Genomic DNA, 7,206 nt, shown 5'->3' with positions numbered 1-7,206 from the left:
AGACGAAACTGAAAAAATCCTGAACCTTCGGGCTGATCCCAGACGAGAAACTCGGCCCGAGCCCGCCGGCCGCCTAACTCCTGGCGCAGCAACGCGACGGTCCCAGTAGGAGCACTCGGTCGGCAGGGCTTGGGGCGCAGCCTTGGGAAGCAGCCGAGGGCGGGGTTCTGGCCGCGCTCTCACGGGCTCCGCCCCTCCCAGCCGCGCCCGAGGTCAGGAGCCCCGGGGCCGGGATCCGGAAGCCCCGGGAGCCAGGAGCAGCAGGCGCGGGGAGCGCCCGGAGCCGGGAGGAGCAGGAGCGGGCCCGATTCTCAGGCAGGTGCGTGGGCGCCGATCGTGGCGCCCCAGCCCCGGCCCAGGCGGGGACCGCGGGTCCGGTACTCGGGGCCGGGAGTTGGCCGCGCCGACTTCCTGCGGGAGAAGCGGGCGCAGTCCGCCCGCCTCGCTGACCGCGGTCGCGTAGCCGTCCTCGCGGCGGCCACCGTCCTTGGGAGGTTGGGGCGTCCTCGTACGGGCGCCGGCCCGGCGACTGGGCCCGGGGGCGCCGCCCGGGGGAGGCGGCGCTCAGCCTGGGGTCTCCGGACGCGTCCCGCGCTCGGCAAAACGAGCAGATGCCAGAACTCAGTGTTTCTTGTCTCTAATATGCCAGACAGCCTTTGTACTGAAAGTTAAGTTTCAAAGGAAGCTTTTGCAAAAGTACAATATTTTGGTGAACTATCAGAGAATATGATCTGACTTTGTGAGTAGTTAGGAACGCCGTGATAGAAACAATGTGCGTGTTGAGTTACAACACTGAAAATCTGAAAATCAGTTAAATATTCCTGCCGGGAATTCCGAATGACTCACCTAGGGGACTGAGTCGGTAAATGTCAGCTTCTAGAAAAACAGGGCTCTGCTGAATGTTCAACCTTTCGATTCTGGATTGCAAAATGACAAACACATAGGGGCCGGCCCGGTGGCGCAAGCGGTTAAGTGCGCGCGCTCCCCGGGCGTGCACCGACGCACCGCTCAGGCCATGCTGTGGCGGCCTCCCATATAAAGTGGAGGAAGATGGGCGTGGATGTTAGCCCAGGGCCAGTCTTCCTCAGCAAAAAGAGGAGGATTGGCAGCTGGTAGGTCAGGGCCGATCTTCCTAACAACAACACAAAAAATGACAAACATATAAAAAGTATTTAAAATGTGGTATTATGATAAAGGAGAAACTCACTCTGAATATGTGCATGTTGCAGATTCTTTCATTACATTTGACTTGATCATTTCTTCAGTTAGCACTTATTTGGGTCCTGTCTGTGTGCTTGGAGCTATAAGATGCCGTGGGAATTGGAGCAGCACCAGAGGAGGTGGCCTTGCTTCTTAGGGGTTAGTAATCCCATTAGGGAGGTGCAGTATTGACGCCGAGTCCAAATATGCAAATAGTGTCAGAAAGCTTTTCTATAATCCTAAACTCTAATTGATGCGTGAAAGAATATTTCAGTAAGTAAGTGAATGCCTACTATGTACCAAACGTGGTCTAGATTCTAGGGACATAAAGGTAAACAGGGCGCAGCCCCTCACACAGGATTGGCCCTCCTGGAGAAATTGATTATGGTAAGAGTGGAGAACAGCCAATGATTATAGAGAGGTGTGTGATTAAACCTGCCTGCTGTGGGGCTGTTAGGAGGCCACAGCAGGGCAGCGAATCAGAGCGAGGAGAGTTCCAGGAAGACTTTATGGGTAGAGAGGCTCTCGAGAGAAGAAAATGCCGGTTGTTAAAGACACGAAACTGTGAGGCAGTAAACCTCTTGCTCCCAGCGGCACCAGCGGTTTCTGGATTGTGTAGCCGGCACTTGGGAGGGGGGCGCTGCGTTTCTCCGGAGCTGGGGCTGTGCTGTCGTCTTGTGTCCCTAGAACAGGGCCTGATGTGTCGAGGACACCCAGCAGATCTCCTACATACAAAACAAGCTCTGGTGGAAACAGGAATGAATACTGACTGTTGTTTAGCGAAAGCTTGGAAAGGAGGAAGAGACTGGACAATGTGAATGTACTTAATGCCACTGAGCTGTACATTTAAAAATGGTTAAAAAAAGGGTAAATTTTATTTTAGGTACATTTTACCACAAAGAAAAGGCTAAAAAATATCTATAGTGTCAGATCCAGTAGTTCCAGTTCTGACTTTCTATTCTAAGGAAATAGTGACAGAGATTTGGCCAAAAATGTATGTACAAATATTTTCCTCAAAGTGTATTTATAATAATGAACAGTTTTAAATAACCGATTATCTGAGGACTTAGGGAAGAGTTAAATAACACAAACCTTATGTAACAACTGCAGATATTCTCAAAGAATATTTAGTGACATGGGAAAATTCTCATTAAGTTACATAAGATAAACTGGCTATCAAGTTAAGTAAACAATATTAATAAGTAACATATTTTTATAAAAATAACTTATAAGGGCCGCCCCGTGGCTTAGCGGTTAAGTGCGTGCGCTCTGCTGCTGGCGGCCGGGGTTCGATCCCGGGCTCACACTGACGCACCGCTTCTCCGGCCATGCTGAGGCCACATCCCACATACAGCAACTAGAAGGATGTGCAGCTATGACCTACAACTATCTGCTGGGGCTTTGGGGGGAAATAAATAAATAAAAAATTTTAAAAAATTTAAAAAAATAAAAAATAAATAAAAATAACTTATAAAATATAAATGATACAGGAAAAAATAATACCAGCAAGAAATATCAAAATATCAACAGTGGGGTTATTTTTAGATGGAGGGATCATAGGTGCGTTTTTTTTTTTTTCTGTGAGGAAGATCAGCCCTGAGCTAACATCTGTGCTAATCCTCCTCTTTTTTTGCTGAGGAAGACCAGCTCTGAGCTAACATCTATTGCCAACCCTCCTCCTTTTTTTTCCCCAAAGCCCCAGTAGATAGTTGTATGTCATAGTTGCACATCCTTTTAGTTGCTGTATGTGGGATGGGGCCTGAGCGTGGCCGGAGAAGCGGTGCCTTGGTGCGCTCCCCGGGATCCGGACCCGGGCCACCAGTAGTGGAGCGCACGCACTTAACTGCTAAGCTACGGGGCCTCCCCGACTCAGTACTTTTAAGGACTTTAAGACTGTTTTCTAAGACAATCATTGGAGTTGCAAACAAAGATTTACATATAAGCGTGTACATCACAGCTTTGTTTTTAATACTAAAATTTAGAAATAATTTAATTGCCTAACAATATATAAATCGTTCATTTATGATACATATCTAAGATAGCCTCTATTAAAAATATTTTGCAGGGGGCTGGCTCCGTCGTTGAGTGGTTAAAGTTCTTCTCGCTCTGCTTCGGTGGCCCAGGATCTTGGTTTGGATCCCAGGTCCAGGATCTTGGTTTGGATCCCAGGTGCAGACCTGGGATCAGCCATGCTGTGGCGGCAACCCATATGCAAAGTAGAGGAAGATTGGTACAGATGTTAGCTCAGGGTTAATCTTCCTCAAGCAAAAACAAAAAAAAAAAAGAGGAAGATTGGCAACGGATGTTAGCTCAGGGCAAATCTTCCTCACCAAAAGAAAATGTTTTCCAAGAATGTTTAATGATAAAATGCTGAGGATAAAACCCTGACATAAAATGCAAGATCGTTATTGTGAATATAGTATGATTTCAATTTTGATAATAATATAGTCCATTACAGTATATACACATGGAAAAAAGACTGGAAAAAAAAGCAAAACAAGATGTTAACATGGCCCCTAGGTTTTGAGATTATTTTGCTGTTGTTATGCAGTTCTGTATTTTCCAAATTTTCTAAGGTGAGAATGAATTACTTTGTGTGTGTGTGTGTGTGTGTGTGTGTGTGTGAGGAAGATCAGCCTTGAGCTAACATCCATGCCAATCCTCCTCTTTTTGCTGAGGAAGACTGGCCCTGGGCTAACATCTGTGCCCATCTTCCTCCACTTTATATGGGACGCCGCCACAGCATGGCCTGACAAGCGGTGCCTCGGTGCACGCCCAGGATCCAAACCCAGGCCGCCAGCAGCTGAGCATGCATACGTAACCGCTATGCCACAGGGCCGGCCCCTGAATTACTTTTCTATTAGAAAACGTTTTTAAAGACCAGGTCAAAGGACTTAAGAACTCACCCAGGACAAATCTGAAGAAGTGAATCTGAACAGCCACACCTACTTCAGCCTGTCCTGTCCAGCACAGAGACTGTCCTGAAAATTGTTAAAGATTCGTTAGAGAGTTTTACTGTTTTGTTTGCTGTGTGTTTTTTAATTGTCAGAGATTAAGAACAAGATTAATGTAAACAGTGTAGTCTAGTATCTTTCACAGTACCCATCATCTTCTCTTCCATCTACAAGCGATGATAATCACGAATCAGTTTGAACGTAAAAAAAATCAACACATATGAAGTTACTAAATATTAACGCAATGGAAAGGCAGAATTAAATCAAGGGACTTCAGTTTAACCAGACCTCATAAGACCAAAAAAATGTAAACCTCTAATTTGTTCATTTGTTGGACAGATACTACTAGGTCTTGGATGGGATATACAAGTGTGGGGTGGAGTTAGCAAGGAAGGGTCCCAGGGAGAAGGAGCAACATGTATGAAGGCCCTGAGGCCCAAGCTTGGGGTTTTTGCCAACCTGAAGAAAAAGGCAATGTGGCCAGGGCACAGAGAGAGAGGTGCAGGATGAGGCTGGGGAGAGAGGCCAGGCCTTGAAATAAGAAATTTGAAACGTAATTAAAAAAAAAAGTTCCTCAAGCTACAGTCAGTGTAGAGAAGAGATTAGAGGCAGAGAGGAGGAGAAGTGGGGAGACGAGTTAGGAATCTCCTGATGGGGGCTTGGGCCATGGTGGCAGTGGAGATGGAGAAAGTGGGTAGATTCCAGCTCTATTTAGGGGTAGTGAACACAAGAGGTGCTGATGGCAGAAGGGGTAAGAGGGGGAGAAATCAAGGAGAGCGCCCAGTGGCTTGAGCAGCTGGCTGGACATGGCAGCCACTTGCCAAGAGGAGTACAGTGGGAGGCCTAGATTGGGAACTTGGCATATCTGAGGTGCCAGCGTTGGGGAGGCAGTGGGCATTTTGTCTTAAATTGGGGATTGGCTGCATATAGGGTGGCATTTAGGGCCTCAAGGAATGGGCACCATTGCTCAGGCAAAAGGCCTAGAGTGAGGACTCCAGTCTGGGAGGATGGGACATTCAAGGGCAGGGGGAGCAGAAGGAGGAACACGGAACCCTAATCGTGTTCTCTGGAGGCTGGGCCCAGTAGGTGCCCTTGGAGACTGCAGCGCCGGCCATCCTAGAGCTTGCCAGAAACCTGTGAGTTAACTTTCCTGAAACAAACATCAGACTGAGGAACTGCTTTTCATGAGACACCAGCTTACTTTGGGGAATCTGCTAGAGATGATTTCAGTTTTAAAAAAATTGACAGGGGCCAGCCCGGTGGCATAGCAGTTACGTTGGTGCGTTCAGCTTTGCTGGTTCGGATCCTCGGTAGGGACCTACTCACCACTCATCCAGCCATGCTGAGGTGGCGCCCCACATAGAAGAGCTACACCTCTACAACTATGATACACAACTATGCACTGGAGCTTTGGGGAGGAAAAAGAAAAAGAGAAAGGTTGACAACAGGTGTTAGTGCAGGGCCAATCTTCAAAAAAATAAATGAATAAAAAATTGACAAATAGCTACCATGAATTAAACCCAATATCTCACCATTTATTAGTTTATTGTTAAATACACATAAAATTTCTTTCAATTCAAAATATGCTTATTTTTCTTAGAAGTAATTCTTTCCTGTATGTGGGAACGTATGACACAGTAAAAGAAGTTAAATTAACTTCAAATGTGTTTGTGTGTGTGTGTGTGTGTATATATATATATATATATCTTTCATTTAAACATAAGTTGTCGGCTGGCCCCGTGGCTTAGTGGTTAAGTGCGCGTTCCGCTGCTGGCGGCCCGGGTTCTGATCCCGGGCGCGCACCGACGCACCGCTTGTCCGGCCATGCTGAGGCCGAGTACCACATACAGCAACTAGAAGGGTGTGCAGCTATGACATACAACTATCTACTGGGGCTTTGGGGGAAAAAAAGGAGGAGGATTGGCAATAGATGTTAGCTCAGAGCCAGTCTTCCTCAGCAAAAAGAGGAGGATTAGCATGGATGTTAGCTCAGGGCTGATCTTCCTCACAAAAAAGTAAATAAATAAATAAACATAAGTTGCATATTTGTATATTTTTATTAGTAATTGTTCAGTTTTTCTCCAGAATGGCTGAGCAGAAACCCACATAACTAATAAATCTCTTGGAATTTATAGAGGAATTATATATAAAACCCATGGTTTCACTATCACATAATGTTAATTTACAAATAAATGCTTCTATATTCTTTTTTTCTTTTTTTTTTGTGAGGCAGGTTAGCCCTGAGCTAACATCTGTTACCAATCCTCCTCTTTTTGTTGAGGAAGATTGGCCCTGGGCTAACATCTGTGCCCATCTTCCTCTACTTTATATGGGACGTCACCACAGCATGGCTTGACAAGCTATGCATCGGTCTGCGCCTGGGATCCGAACCTGTGAACCCCAGACGGCTGAAGTGGAGCACAAGAACTTAGCTGCTACACCACCGGGCCATCCCACTGCTGCTTTTCTTAAACCACACACTTGATCTGTAACTGAAATCTGTCATGTTTTCATTAAGATGTATATTATGAGCCTATACAAAAGGGTTTTTGGGTGTTGTAGTATCAGCCTTAAAGGATAGATGTGATTCTAAAACCAACATACATGTTGCAAGCTCGGATAATGTTAAATTTTTGTGATTACAGTCATGTACCACATAACTACATTTTGGTCAACAATGGATTACAAATATGACAGTGGTTCCATAACGTTATAATGGAGCTGAAAAATTCCTATCTCCTAGTGATGTTGTAGCCATCGTGTTGTCATAGCACAACGCATTACTCACGTGTTTGTGGTGATGCCGGTGTAAACAAACCTACCGCACTGCCGGTCATATAAAAGTATAGCACACACAATTACGTATAGTACATAATAGTTGATAATGGTAATAAACAACTATGTCACTGGTTTATGTATTTACTATACTATACTTTTTATCATTATTTTAGAGTGTACTCTCTCTACTTATAAAAGAACTTTACTGTAAAACAGTATGCCGTGTTAGACCGGCAGCAGCCTCATACATCTTGTGGTTACTGCATCTCTTGAT

General features: G+C 45.6%; 1 protein-coding gene across 10 annotated transcripts in view; it reads left to right on the top strand.

Moving 5' to 3' along the window:
• Nucleotides 1-211: 211 nt before the first annotated feature.
• PARP4 (poly(ADP-ribose) polymerase family member 4) overlaps nucleotides 212-7,206 on the top strand; it is a 153,124-nt gene continuing 146,129 nt past the window's right edge. For 9 of the 10 annotated variants that reach the window (XM_087436347.1, XM_087436344.1, XM_087436346.1 and 6 more), the window contains exon 1: nucleotides 212-319. The gene's annotated coding sequence lies outside the window, so the exon portion shown is untranslated. The remainder of the gene's footprint in view (nucleotides 320-7,206) is intronic. The other variant, XM_087436343.1, reaches the window with a different exon arrangement.

This window comes from Ceratotherium simum, chromosome 10, assembly GCF_057802395.1.
Source record: "Ceratotherium simum simum isolate JZ-2026a chromosome 10, ASM5780239v1, whole genome shotgun sequence".
NCBI classification, from domain to species: domain Eukaryota; kingdom Metazoa; phylum Chordata; class Mammalia; order Perissodactyla; family Rhinocerotidae; genus Ceratotherium; species Ceratotherium simum.
The sequence above is the reverse complement of the archived record's forward strand: the minus strand, read 5'-3'. Positions and strand labels throughout refer to the sequence as shown.